This window comes from Agelaius tricolor, unplaced genomic scaffold (genome assembly GCF_023055355.1).
Source record: "Agelaius tricolor isolate 1412-34295 unplaced genomic scaffold, bAgeTri1.0.p SCAF_13, whole genome shotgun sequence".
Lineage (NCBI taxonomy): Eukaryota > Metazoa > Chordata > Aves > Passeriformes > Icteridae > Agelaius > Agelaius tricolor.
The window spans coordinates 10,558,985-10,574,248 of NW_027269273.1; the positions used below are offsets into that span (position 1 = coordinate 10,558,985).

General features: G+C 43.2%; 1 protein-coding gene across 2 annotated transcripts in view; it reads left to right on the top strand.

The window, feature by feature from the left end:
- Nucleotides 1–6,527: 6,527 nt before the first annotated feature.
- BMPR1A (bone morphogenetic protein receptor type 1A) overlaps nt 6,528–15,264 on the top strand; it is a 74,212-nt gene continuing 65,475 nt past the window's right edge. For both annotated transcript variants that reach the window (XM_071438706.1, XM_071438705.1), the window contains exon 1: nt 6,528–6,668. The gene's annotated coding sequence lies outside the window, so the exon portion shown is untranslated. The remainder of the gene's footprint in view (nt 6,669–15,264) is intronic.

The window sequence follows — 15,264 nt, forward strand, 5'->3', positions numbered from 1 at the left end:
AGCACACCTGAATCTGAACTGTGGGGGTATAAAATATTGGCAGAACACAGTTTGCCTTTGAGATTGTATTCCCAGTGCCAGCTGCTCCAGCAAAAGGACAACAGGGCTGTTTAGTGGATGGTGATTTTCTGCCATTTTTATTATGTAAAGCTGGACTGGGAGCTCTTCTGAGCTGCTATTCTCCTGTTACTGCATCATGACACCAGTCTGAATTCAAGCTTCCAAAGGTTTCAGCTCATTTGGCAAAATTTACTTATTCTCACATTGAAGGACTTCATGTTTTCCACACGTAATTTATTCAGCTTTGTGTTAGACATCCTAGAATGGATTGGAAACAGTCTGGTGGTGAAAGGTGACTGACTGTCAGACTTCTAGGACAGGAGACACAGCCTGAGAAATTAAATTCTCAGAGACAAATACAGAACACATTATCCACCTTTTATGGACTTACATGGCTGGAGGTTATTGGAGACTTCATTGATTTCCTAAGGAGTCACAGAAGCTGCTCTCTGTTTAGAAGTTCTCTAAAAAGAAAGAGTCAGTGTTATTAAAAAGTAGATATTAAAGTTTGGGGGTAGTGTATTTCCTTAGGGTCCATATTTGCCTATTTAGTACTACCTCAAACAGTTCTTGCTCCTATGCAATTCTGAAAGGGAAAAAAAAAAAAGAATGCATAACAGAGGGTTGCTGCTACTCCTCCCTAACTCTGGGTAACAATCCTCATTCCCCTCCAGCTTAGGAATATTCACTGGCACAGAAAGGTATAAATTAATCTCTGTGTGCCAGCTTCAGAGAACCTGGCCACAAATACTTCAGTTGAGATGATTTTGTTCATTTCTTTAAAGGACAGTGAGAAAGATTGTGCTTTCTCTGGTCTTGTAACTTAAAAACTATTTATAGAACAATCTTTAAGTCAAAAGATAGTTAAGTAAATGTTTGTTTTAGACCTTCATTATTAAGTGCAACTAATTAAAAGTGTACAATTACTATCAAAGAGGGCATATGCAAAAGTAGTAAAATGAGATAAAAATGTCGGAGAGTGAAAATTCAAAGAAAAAGTAGCTTTTAGCATAACAATTAACCACCCAATGTGTTCTGTGCTGGGTAATTCATTGAGAGTCAATTAATGGTGCACCATTCAGTAATAGGCCTTGGGAAGGAAATAGGAGCAGTGTATCAGGATATCCTTTTTCCGTCCCCGAGTACCAATACTTTCAATTTTATATACAACGGAAGTAATTCATTGTACCACAAAGAAGCACAGCTGTGTTTCCTGATGGTCACACATGCAATAGCTGCTATTGTTTAGCACTCTCAGTATGTACAATGGGAACTGTTCGACTGCTTGCAATGTTTTATATTCTCAGGGATTTCATTTCCATTCTTAGCTTTTGAACCCATGGTGGATTTTTAATATGCTATTATCTTAGATCCAATCCTGCATCCCTAATCAGGTAATTTTTTGCTGATGCCAGTGAGAGTTTAAACTGTATTAGGTGTGGCTGCCAAATGAGGAGATTTGCAGACACAGGCCAATTTCTCATTGGAAGCAAAGGGAGTTATATACTATTTTTTGGGATTTGCTTTCAGCTGTATCAGTTTAACTTGTTCAAGTTCCAATTAATAATCAAGTACCTTACAGACTGAGAGAGAAAAGCTTCATTGCTATGCCTTTAACTTCATCATATATTTTCAGACATTTGAGCTGAAATACAAGGATATCCTTTTATTATTTTGTAGTGCCATATTGGTTTTACTATAATATAAAAAAGAAGTGAATGAGACTATTTTGCTGTACTTGCTCTTATTTAAGAGCAATTTATGCATGTTTAAAGATATGTTTGGACTGAGAAAAAATAAGGAAGTGATGAAATAATTTCATTCATTTCTTTTGTATAGGATCAGATCTGTTTCATTTTAACAAGCTTGGAAGAACATTTTCAGTCTCATAAATGTCCATCTCTGTAAATCTCTACAGTACCCACTCCTACAGCTGCCAGAGACACATCCACTTGAATCCATGCCTCCTGAGCAAAAAGCTGTTATACACAGCAAGACAGAAATGTTCTGTATTGATAAGAATTTGCCTTGTTTAACAGCAGGTTTTAAAAACATTTCTGCTTTCAGCAGTGCTCCAGTTTCAGGACAAAGCCTGAGCATCAGGATTAACAGAGGAACTGTTAATACAGTGTGGGTTTGGATCTAAGGATTATTCCAACTGGTAAAAGAAACAAATACCTCTTGTAACAAAAGGTGGAGGAACACAAACATTCAGCTTCTCTCTGAGTATAATTCAAATTTCTTTGTAGATCATTTGGCACCACTGACTGATAATTCAGAACATAAATTTTAAAACCAGCACTACAATTGGAATACTTGATCTTCTCTGAGCAGCTGAAGACTTTGGAGATTTTATGTGCATTCATCTAGGGGAAAACAGATTACTAATTCTCCAAACAAACTGATGTGAGTGAGGCACCCTGGTGAAGCCTCTGCTGAGCCTACAAATATTTTATTTTTCTGTGATACAAATTTTAATGTTCTGGTTTTAAGGAAAACAGAGTAATTTGTATTTAAAAGGAGAGTTATCTCAGGGTTTATTACAACCTGGTGAGAAGACTGCAACAAGGGTTTCGCAAATGTGAATCCATAAAAACAAAATGATACAGCTGAACTAGGCACAGGAAAAAGAAACAGAAAAAGCAGCAGGAAGTTTGGTTCTTGGCTGGGAAGATGTCTCCCAGAGCAAAGTGCTCCCATTACTGCAGCCCTTTGCCACAGCAGGGGCATCAGTTCCCCGCAGCACAGTTCAGTGAGGAATCAGCTCCCACCCTCCCCTGCTGGGGACAGGTACAGCCTTTGTGTCCTCCTTCCTCCACAGCCACCTGCACGAGGCTGAGGAAGAATCCCCTGCAGAAGCCCAAGGAACCCCAAAACACACCAAGTGCTTGAGCTGTGGGAAGGCTCCTGTTTCCTTGTGCCCATGCTCTGTACACTGAGCTGTTATTCCTTGGATTATTGCCACAGTGCTCTCCCAATGCTGCCCTGGACTCAGTTCCACACCAGACTGCTTGGACATGGCTTGCCTCTTTACTACCAGTGATCCACTAGCAAAAATTTTTTAAAAACACAATTCTTCACAGATTTTACTCTGCCTTATTGAATTATTCTTGCTTACATTAAAAAAAACTTAATAAAATCCATTACTTTTGTAAGTAACAAACAGCTGAATAAATTTATGATCAAAAGAATATGCTTTCAAGTAAAATAGTTCTGAAAAAGAGACAAAGCCAAATTCATGTCATATTAAGTGAAATAATTGTGTCCCTGGCTGAAGGGCAATATTCTTTTAATATGTAGCATGGAATATTTATTTTTGTAGCAGTAACAGAGAAATACTCATCTAATTGCAAACAGTTCTCAAAAAATATATTTGGACCACAGATTTAAGACATCTGAATTCCAGAGACTGAAGGGAAGAAGGATCTACAAAGATCAAATCCTATCACATGGCTGACCTTCTCCCTATATGTACCTCTTTGTTCTTTTGATATTCAAGTTTGTAGTTCTCTAGTGATTCCAAGAACTAATAAGAAATTCCTGGAGAGGAAATAACAATGAAAGCAGCTGGAAGACAATCCTTTTTTTTTTTTTTAAATATAGCTCTCTTCATCATGACAGTCAGTTTTGAACTGCTTCTTTTATATCACATGTTAGACTTCCATATCTCATCTTGGCCAAATGTCAAATAAGCTTATGTTTATTTCCAGATTTTCAGACTTCAGTGTTTTTTGAGTGTCGCTCAATTAACAAAATAAATACTTAGTGTTACTGAACTTGGTGTGTCTGAGTTTTTGCAGATTCCTAAAATCCTCTCCAGGTAAGACTGCTGCTGCTAACTAGCTTGCTGGAGCCCTGTGTCTTTCTGAAAGCCCATCAAGTAAAGTGTTCACTTTCTGGTATAAAAAGGTCTGTCTACCTATCCTGGTAGGGATATTTGAAACCTAAGTACTGCACTGTTTTGAAAGACATCAGTATTTTCTATGTGATGTTTAATCAGACATCCATCACAATCTAAATACTTTCTAAGGTCATCATGATTCATCATTTTAGATTAAGATGCAGTTTGGTCTCCTGCAGTCCTAATATTATTATAATGTATTTTATTTTTGCCAACTTTATTTTGTGACTAAGACAAGGAGCTAATAGCACTCAATTATGTAGAGATGGGCATTACTTGCCATAGCAATACAAACTTCATCCTCAGCAACACTGTTCCTGACCTGACAGGGACTTGTGGGTATCTTCAATGCCCAAGTGCCTTGAAAAGTACTGGCTGAGACATCAATTTCTGCAGTGTGCAAATTTACACAGCAGGAACTGGATGAAAAGAGTTGATCCATTTCACAAAAGGGGTTAAATCCATTTCATGGCTAGTGGCTGTTGCTAAATTCATGCATCCTGGATTGGAATCAATATCTAACATCTGACAAGCACTGGACTGTATTAGCACACATGATTACTGAAGGGATGCTGGCACTAACAGCTTTGGATCTGCTTGGGAGCACACACACGCATGTTGCATTCTTCTTCCATATTGAGTGTCTCTTCTGCTGCTATAATTTCATAGTACACAGAGTGGAAGAACAGCAGACTCATATTTTCCTTTGAAATTATAAACATAAGCATAGGAGTTCTGTATTGCTTGGCATGGAAGCTGTGATTTTGTCTTTCTTGCAGGCTGGCTTTGTTTTGGACACTGACAGATTTTTCTGGATGATGTTGATTGGAAAAAATTTTCTAAAAGTCTAGTAAGACAAGATCTGCATTTTCAAATGCCTATCACCACAGTATCTGGCCACATAAAATTATTAGGTGTGCCTTTACCTGCCTACATTTTAAAGGAGTCTGTGAAGGTGATAGGTTTGAAGTTATACTTTCTCTTTTGGTTTGCTGTGTAGGATAATACAGAAGTGAAGCACTCATCTAACAATCTGTAGGTAGAACGCATGTGGGCCAGAATGCAAAGCCAGTGCTCTCATCTTACATTCAGAGGTGACAACTCTGGAGTACACAACATTTACAAGTCTTATCTGATATTAGCATGCAAAAATGGAGCTACGCTGTGGAGAGGTCAACAGAATAAGCAAGCCCATGTTTCCCACAATATATGCACATGTGGCTTATTTGGCACCAATAAGCCAGATTTCTTCCTAGCTGGTTATTCTCTGCATCCAGTTTATCTGGGCAGCCATCTCCACACCAGCAATTACTGGTGTGTCCTGAAGGCCTAAAGAGTGTTTTGGTGTGCAGCAAAGGGAAACTGAGTAGGTCTGTGCAATCCACGTGATCTTCATTTCCTCTGTAGCTGGCTTTGTGTGCGAAGTTCTTGGCGCAGACAGGACAGGTGAAAGGCAAGAGGACATCAGCAGCACAAGTGCTGTCACACTGTGGAGTGAAGGATTAAAACCAGCAGCCCAGGTGGGAGCCGTGCCGCCTCCCCAGCACATAACGCTGTCACTGCAGCTCCTTCTGCACTGCTGCTGGGAGAGCTCACTTGAAGACAGACAGACAAATTATTACTTTTCCAATTTGTCCTAATGATAAGGAGCTTTGAAATACAATGCAAATCATGGCCTTCAGCATCCTTATCAGCAAGCAGAGCAGCTCATTGCAGAAGTTATAATGTATTCCAATCTAACTAACTGGGCATATTTATTTAGATACAGGAAATGGAAAAAGCAAACAATGCTGTCCTTTGCAATGGAACTCTATCCCTCCTGCGGCACTGCAGCGTCAGCCTTCTCAGAACTGTTCTTCCAGGAGCCGAAAGGCCCATGCGAGTCCCTCATGTTCCCCTGCGCCGCTGCCACCGCTGGCTGCCCGCCGCCCTGCCCAGCCCAAGGCAGCCCCGCTGAGCTCCCATCAGAGCTGTCTCGGTGATCCTGCACCCACGTCCCCCGTGAATCCCGGCGGCTCGGCCGCTCTGCATGGCACCAACCCCGCCAGCATCGGCATGGAGCCTCCCGGCCCTGCAGGCAAATCCTGCAGCTGCTTTTCTCGTGTCTCGACCCTCTTCAAGGCCAGCGGTGCTTCCATGACACCGGCTTGGCAACCTTTCCCCTCACACCTTCCCGCCCTTTCCTACAGGAGCTTCTTCCTGGGGAAAGCGCTGCTGGGCCGGCGGGGCAGGATAACGCCGGGGCCCGGGCACCCAGCGACAAGCCGGCCCAGGCTGCGGCCCGCGGAGGGGCTGCCGGGGAGGAAAGCAGGCCCGGCTGGTTCCTCCCGGCCAACTTTTCTTCCCGGGGAGCCCCGCCAGCCCTCCCGCCCACGGCACGTGCTGACGGACGGGCGGGGGCGGCGGGCGCGCTCCCGCCTCCCCGCGGGCCCCCGCCGCGCGCGCGCCCGGCTGCAGTGATTGGAATCCGGCTCGTTCCCGCCCCGCCCCGCAGGGACGCGCCGGGAGCGCCTGCCGGGACACGGAGCCTGCGCCGAGCCCGCGCCGCGCCGTCCCGCCCTCCCCCGCCCGACACGCACCCGCCTTCGCCCCCGTCTCAGCGGAGCCGTCGGGGCCCCGGGAACGGCCCGCGGAGCGCGGCGGGGAGCGGGCCCCCTCCCCCTTCGCCTGCCGTCGCCGCGCGGAGGATGAGGAGCCCCCACCGCCGGTGAGTGAGGGACGCGTCGCGGAGGCCTCGGCCGGGCGGGGAGAGCCGGGGCGCCCCGGGCAGCGCCGCTCCCGCACCGCTCCCTCTGCGGCCGGGGGGACGCGGGGCGCTCCCGCCGCGGCGACGCCCCTTCCCCGCCGTCGGGCGGCCCGGCCTGGGCGGTGTCCGGCGGGGTCCGCGCCGGCCCCGGGCAGCGCCGTCGAAGGTGGGCTCCGGCGGCGGCCCTCCAGCCCCGGCCTGGCTGCTCGGGGCCCCGGGAGCGCCCCCGGGCCGGCAGCCCTGCCCCGCCGCGGCGCTGGGGGCGCTGCCCGCCGCCGGGCCGGGCCGGGTGGGCGCCGCGGGGGCTGCGCGGGGCCCGCGGGTCCCTGCGTGGGCAGGGCCGGCCGTGCGCTCCCTCCCTCCCTCCTGCCCTCCCTTCCCGGTGTTGTAATGCCGGGCCCGGAGCCGAGCGGCCCCAGCCCGAGCGAGCGGCAGCGCCCGTCGTCGTGGGAAGAGTACGAGGAATAAGGTGCTTCGCCTTCCTTTTGTGCGAGCCTCGAACAAAGCTGGACGCCGGCTTTCCAAATCGGTTTTTGCCGTTCAGCGACGTCAGACAAAAAAAAGCCTGAAGAAATAATAACCCCGAATAGTCGCCCGTACCTTAGCAGCGAAAGATTGTGCTGTTGAGGACCGATTATGTACGCGGTTTTCATAACTGATTACAAAATCTATTGAACAGGGTTCAAAAGCACAAATGGCTTTTTACCACCTTTCAATCAACTACACTCCGATGTTGTTTTGGTAAAATTAAGAGTGAATTCAGCAGCAGGGAATGGTAGTAAGCTGTGGTATTTCCTTTCAGCAGTTGCCTGTTACTTTGTGTCAAGTTGTATGACGATTTTTCCCAGTGTAAATTGATTGCCCTCCGAATTTACGTATTTTGTTCTCTGCTTAGAAGTAATTATCTTTGAGTTCTTTTATCAAGTTAGCATGCTAGGGATTGTTCAGGCCTGTTACCTGCAGGGATAGAGAGGCTGCTTTTGTAGATAAGGAAGACTCTCCCAAATTGAAAGGTTTGTTCGATTTTTAGTAGAACCTAATCCTGGAATTAAAAAGTTAACAAACATAAGAGCAATTCATTGTCAGATAATTTACCCAGTCTACAGTAGACATACTCCATGTTGTGGCATTTGTAACAGCTCAGATAAAACTCTCGCTGACAATGTATTTGTCTTTGGTCTCGTTCTTTTGTTCTTTTGTAGCTTTTTCTTAGGTTATTCACCACATTTTCTTTGGGGTGTGTTTGAGGGGCTGTGTATTTTATATGTATTTATGTAGACAGGTACAACCTGGTAGGCTTTGAGATGTGGTTTGAAATGTTATGAAGGGTCTTCTCATGCACCTGCAAGATTCTGCTGCCAGTGCTTAGTATGTCCTGCTGGCTGATCTCTTCCAGCAACAGAGGCTATATGTGGCTGGATCTGAATTATTTTATTCCCTTAATTGTGAAGTAATTTAGTTTTGAAAGGGACCTCTGGATGTTATCTGTTTGAGCTTTTGTTCAAGTTAGAGCAGAAAGCTCTTTGTTTAAACTGCAAGCCTGAAACAGCTTGTTACTTGGAATTCACTGATTAAAATACATGTTTACTAAAACAATATGTAGCAAGAGCATAGACTTTCTTAAAGCCAGTGTGTGGGACCCCAAATCCTAATGTTTTGGACACTGCTCTGCAAGATCCTCACAGTGAAAATTGTTATGCATATTAAAAATACTGAATATGGTGGAGTGTATAAATGATATGTGAGCATTTTCTGGATACCAGGTCTGACATACATAGCTGCAGTAGCTTCTTTGGTAAATTGCTGGAAAACACAGATGAATGAAAGAGACCAATCAGTTTGTGGCAGAGAAACTTACAAATGTTTGTTTGTCCTTGCTTATTTCAAGCATCAGTTGGAGATTTGTCCTATCTGGATACCTGGGAAAGTATTTCTTGGTTCCTCAGTAAAGAGAGGGCATATTTTCAGTGCCTGGGATTTCTGTCATCTGTAAATAAATGACAGAAGGAGCTCAGCAATTTAAAAGTATATCTCATCAGAGTCATATGTGGGTACAGATGGAGCCTTGTTTCCTTTGCTAGTATTCCCAAAATGCAGGACTTGGAGGCAGGCACAGAGTGTGCAAGACGTTTTTCCTTTCACTGCTGCTTTAGTGGTTCCACTTTTTCCTTTCTTGGACAAGACCTGCAGAACCCTCTGCAGCTGTCCCCCCACAGCCTTGCTGATGGTCCCCAGCTGCAGTGGTTTCTTTTGTGCCCTCCAGGACGGTCAGTGCTTTAAGGGGAAACCTGATTTCTTTCTGCCTTGTTTTCTTGTAGTCTGTTAAAGGTTGCTGTGAAAGCTGTTGAGGGTTCACTGCTCTCTAGCAGCAGGTAGTTACTCTTTAAAATGTTTTAAACTGACAATGAATGTAAAACTTGACCTGCTACATTGTGTCCTTTAGGAATAACAAGGAGACCACACTAGGTGATACTTGGAACTGGGTAGAAGTTGGAAACTGTCACCTCCTTTTTCTTATGTACAGAGCACATAATTTTAGCCATCTCGGTGCTCTTATTGAGAAGATCTATGGAATAGCTATTCTGTGAGGGATTTAGCCCAGAAACATCTGTGTAGTACATTGTATTTGGAGTATGTAAGTCCCAAGAGCTTTAGCTTGATAAAACACACAGCTAGCCCACCACTGACCAGGAAATCAGGGGACAAGCTGCCAGCGTGCCAGGATGGACTTTAGTGAGAACTGGCTTCCCAGGACTTTGCTGGGTGTATTTACAGAGCATATTGGGTGTATTTCATGTCCATTTCCCTCCAAAGTAAAACAAAGCAATTGTGCCACTAGTCTGCAATATACATTTTGAAATTCACTGTAGCAGGTTGGACACTGAAGCATTTTAGGATGACATATATTTGATATATTGAGAAGACCAAGAGCTTCATTCATCTTGTGGTCGTGCACAACCCTTGCATGGGTTTCTGGTTATGACCCCATTGTTTCAGCTGTACACAAACAGTGTGAGAAATATAGTCACTCTGTTTGAGATTTATAATCCAGAGAGGTTTTTTCTTGCCATTTTTCTAAAGGGTGTCTTGTAGCTGCCATCCCATTTCATTTGAATTCTGGGTGTTACGGTTATGTTTAGTACTGTTTAATGACAGTCTGTTTAGCAAAATTCAAAACAAGAGTTAGGGTAGGAAAATAAACTCTGGTTCATGATTGTGATAATACTCATAGGCTGTATAAGCAGGAGGAAAGGAAAAGCCACAGCAAAGCCTTATTGAAGGTCAGGTGTGTCACCAGTGTGACACCTGTAGTTACAGTGAAGGTGATTGCCCTGATAGAGCTGTCCCTGCCATCACCGAGCTGTCACCAGTGCCTCTTCGTGGGGGAGGGGGAAGTGCTCTGAGTATCATGAAGGTGTGCACTTTGAATGTTTTAAAATATTTTGATTAGACAAAAATCTGTGTAGTAACAATTCACAGAATGCGTACCTGCAACATGCAGCTAAATGCTCTTATTCTTGTTTTTTCCTCAAAATAGGATTCCCCAAAATAGAGGAAAATGTAGTGCATTTAAATGTAATTCAAGTGTCATGAGTTGGTTTGCATTAAAAGGGGAAAATATCAGTGTTATTAACTCAGCTCTGCAGTATTGCAGCTTAATTTGCATCATATATTATAACACCAGCAATGCTTGTTACAAAAATTTGATATCACATAAATTTTTGCAGTGTGCTTTCAGTCAACTTTATTAGATTAAAATGTGGAAGCAACTAGCACTTCTTTGTGTCTATATTCCCTGAGTTCACCATCTTAAGGAGAAAACTGTCAGTACTGCCATGGTTGATAAATACAAGCAGATGTAGCAGGGATAAGCTAGAGAAATATCAAAGTCTCACAAGATACATACCAGGAAATAGATTTGGTTTGTGGAAGCGATTTCCTTTTCACTGCTGCAGCCGTTGAAATGATTTAAATTTGCTTTTCTTTTCTTGTTATTAAAAATAAAAATCCCACCTAGAACCATTTGTAGGCCTTTGTACTTCCTCTGGGAGAGCCTGATCCTAAATTTGACTGGAAATCAGTGGGCAGAGCTCAAATGACTTTGGAGGACTGAAGTCATCAGAGGTTTCACTGATGCAGAGAATCGATCCTCTGCTCATGAGATTTGTGCAGATGAGCACACTGTGTGCTCAGAGTCAGAACATCAGGGATATGAAAGTGGTGAATAAGCTCAGATAACATTTTCTAAATTAACTTTTTCCTATCCTGTGTTCAGTTGGAAATTCACAGTGCAGTGGTCAGGCAGAGGAACTGTTCCATGTGTTTTTGCAGGGGTATAGAGGGCTTGAAAAGGAAGCTTAAACAGAAGGGTCGGGAGGAATTGTTCAGCAGGAATAATGGAATATATGAAATACTGAGAATATGAAAAGTGTATCATCTACTTGTCCTTTTATATTTGGGAATGAAAGAACTTGGGCAGTAGCACAAGAAAAAAAGGGATTTATCAGAAGAACCTCAGTGACTGGAAATGTGAGTGAGGAGACCACAAAGCTGGGTAAAATGTGCTCTTCCTGGCTGCATGTCCTTCTTTGTGGAAGAGAAAATTATCTTTAACAGAATGCCTTGCAGAAGATTTTAGAAACCCTCCTATTTCCCTCTCAGTGTTGTGCAAGCAGCAAGCCTTGCAGCTTTGGACAACTGAGAGTTAATTACAGGACTGGGACAGGGCACAGGGAGAGGTGCCAGCTAATGAGGTGCAGCCATTCTTCTCACTCCCTGTTTTGGGCACTGAATCTATCTTCTGCTCAGGTTATCGAAGCGATTTTTGCAGTAATAAAAAATTCAGTAGTGGTACCAAGTATTAAGCAGAAATGTCCCTGATGATAGAAGATATGGGAAGTTTCACTTTAAAGATTTTTTTTTAAACTTGGTTTGAATGTCTCCTCTCAAAGCAAACAATAAATCCCGCCAAATAAAAATGCGGGGTTTTGTTTTAAAGTATAGATTTATTTTTATAATTTTATCTTCCATATTTACTACTTTATAATAATTTTCCTTTTCTTTTTTGTGAAAATATTCTATAAAAGGTTTCCTGTAGAATATTCTGATGTGCATGCCATTTGTTAGGATTGAAGATTGTGCCCTTCCCCACCCAGGCAAATTATTATTCTGAGCCTAAAATTAAATGGAAAATTGGATAGGTTTTATGGCAAATCTGTCGCATTTGAATCAGTGCTTCTACCAGGGATAATTCAACTTTAAAACTTGCAGTGTGGACTGAAGTTTAAGACAGACAATATTCTATGCCCTAGTCCTCTACTTGGCTTAGACGAATAGAAATTTTTTGAAACAATGCTGTCTCGGTATATATTTCTAAAATATTTTACTACTCTTGCATAATAATATAAAAATAATTATATAATTATATATAATAAAATATAATAATAATAAATTCTTTACTGAATTGATTTGACAACCACTCACTGGTTTGCACTAATCTTTATATGTTTTGTAAAGCTCTTTTAGTGCATGGTGAATTAATTTTTTTTTACACTTAAAACGATAATTAATCATAACTCTAAAAAGAATCAAAACCCGGAATGTTGTTATACTCAGAAGTTTATGGCAGAGGGCTCTGGCAAAGTCTAGAAACATTCCCATATAGCTGATATTCTTCAGTTTCCTGCTCTTAAAATTTCATGGAAGGAATGCAGTTAGAGGCTCGCCAGTTTGGGTTAGACCAGGAACTGCAAAATTAATCCTGATCCAGACAGGACAGTTTTATTCAAACCCAAGCCTCTGTTGAACTGTCTGGTTTTGTTCTGTCCCTGGCCCTGTTTCATTCCCCCACCTCTCTTTAAATTCACAAGTTTTTAAATGTAGAGATGTTTCTAATTTAGAAAATTATTTTGGTGTAATGAACTAAAACAGAGAAGAGTGGACTAAGCTGAAGGAGGTCAAAAACCAGATGGAAATAGAAAATCTGAAAACATGGAGTAAAGAAAAAAATCCCCCTTGAAATAATGGAATCTAAATGCTGAAATTATACATCTGCTCAACAGCTGTGCATTCCTTAGCCAGAGGTTCCGTTGCTGAAATGGCATTACTCAAGTTTTTCTCAAAGCTTCAAATGCTGTTGTATAATATTTACATCTCTCTAATACTGTCAGTAATAGTCTTAGGAGCCTGGAGAATAGAGGTGGAGGGAAGGGTTGATGTAAGAATTTCCTTCTTTGTCCTAAAGCATCTGCAGTGTGTGTAGTTTTTTGCTGCAATGAAATTCTGTGATTTTGCTTGGTTGTTCTTCATAAATATCTTTTAATTTCTGCTGACTTAATTTCAGAGGAGAAGTTGGTTACAGGAAAAGTAAGGGACTAAAAACTATATGGAAGGAGTGTGCACTAGTGAGAAAAGAATGTTACAAATGCTTCAAGTGTTTTGCTCCCATCAATGGCCAGCAGTATTGCTCCAGAGCAGCACATAAGACAGTCTAGCAGACAACTGTGGAATTAAACCACTCTGTGGCAGCTTCTTCCTACATCCCAACAGCCAGGAGCTAGCTGAGTCTGTAAGGCACATTCAATCCATTTCAGTACAGATCCATAGCACATGAAACATTTGTTGTTAGAAAAGGTCTCTCTAAGCTACTAAGCAGATTATAAAAATGTGTCATTTTACATTTTCTTTTGTGTTCTCTTTTGTCTTTGTACTTTTTGACAATGTTGGTATTCATCAGAGTTACCTGTTAGTACTAAGATTTATATATGGTAGAGTTGGTCTTTGAGAAAGCATTGGTTTGAGTGCTGATGTGAAGGGTGATTTGGTTAATAAAAGACCCTAAGAAGGTTTCTTTGCTTTGTACAAAGGGGCTCTTGCTTCAAAGAATTTTTACCAAAATTTAAAAGTTTGAGGTTATGTAAGAGAAATGGCAGAATTTTCAGCAATTTTGAATCTTGATTTCAAACCTTTTCTAATTTTGGAAGAAATAATTGTTTACTGGAAGATATTTTTTACTGTGTGTACTTAGACCAACTGAAGATAAAATAAATCTCCTTTGGGTTACTTTGATTGAGAAGAGAAGATGTGGGTGTGCTGTCAATACAGATCCCAGGGTCTCCTGAGTATTTGAAAGAGCAGATGTGGGACTTTGGGTTCAGGTAACAGGGAGTGTGGGCAGAGGAGCAGGGGAATGGTGAGAAAGGCTTGCTGGGTTTGAGCCCTGGAGAGGAGCCCAGAGCTCTCTTCTAGCCTGGGATAGGAGTGACAGAACTCTCAATCTCCTTGCTCTGTATATAACTGCAAAGCAGCTCTTCCCATATCTATCCACCCATGCATTATTACTCCACTGTCACTGTTGATTTTTCTCTCTAGCATCTTTGTCATAGTGTGAAATGAAGTTTCAGGCTATTAAAAATGTAGCCAGTATGAAGTTTCTAAAACTTAACCCAAGTTGATTCTTTTATTTGGATTTCACTATTTTCCATATGTTGTGGAAAAGATTGGGCACATACAGGAGAAATTGGAGGTCTGTGTGCTGTGGCATCACATCTTGTTTTGATCAGAGATGGGGTGGGACAGCTGACATGGCTGGGGTGCTGCAAGGGCTCCTTACAGGCTCTCCAGGAAGGACAGGCTGAGGTGGTGAGGGATGCACAGCGTTGTGGGACTTTTGTTGCGAGACTGCCATGGAGATTGCTGAAGTTCTTCCTTTTGGACGAATGAGGAGTCACTTGAGAGGTGTGGGTCAGGCCTGACAAGGGCAGCGTGGGTGATGTTGGTAGGTGCCTGCAAGAGGCAACCTCTGTGAATGAGTGGGGAGCAGTGGATGTTGTTCATCTTGAATTCCTTAGGGTAGTGGCAGTGTCACTGGTAACATCCTCATCAACAAGGTGATGGGAGTACAGACTGGGCAAATGGACAGTGAGATAGACTAAAAATTGCATGAGCTACCAGGTTCAAGGAGTTGTGATCAGCAGCACGAAGTCCAGCTGGGGACCAATCATAGTGTGACCCAGGGGTCGAGCTGGATTTCTGGCACAGTGCAACCAAGTGAACATTGATGGACGATGGGACAGAGCACACCCTCAGAAGTTTGTAGGCAATACAGAACTGGGAGGAGTATTTGGTGGGCCTGGTGGTTGTGCAGCCCCTCGCAGGGACTGGATGGACTGGAGAAGTGAGCAGAGGGGAACCTCGTGGAGCTCTACAAAGGGAAGTGCAAAGCCCTGCACCAGGGGAGGTGCCTCCTGGGCTGTCCAAGGCTGAGTGTTGTGGGCAGGCTCAGGGAGGTGATGATGCCCTTCAGCTCAGCACTGGTGAGACACATCTGGACGGCCCTGGTCAGTTCTGGGCTCCCAGGAAGAACTGGGCAGGTGCCCCTGGGGCAGAGAGGTGGTAACAGCCTCACTGGAAGCAAGCAATGAGGGCTGTTTTATTCTGTGTGTTTGGAAATAGTGTGGAAAGGGGAGTGGATGGTGTGGTGAAATTTGTAGCTGATACAGATACTGTAAACTGGCCTGAGCAGTATTGAATGCCTGGATGATAAAATACTGGATGA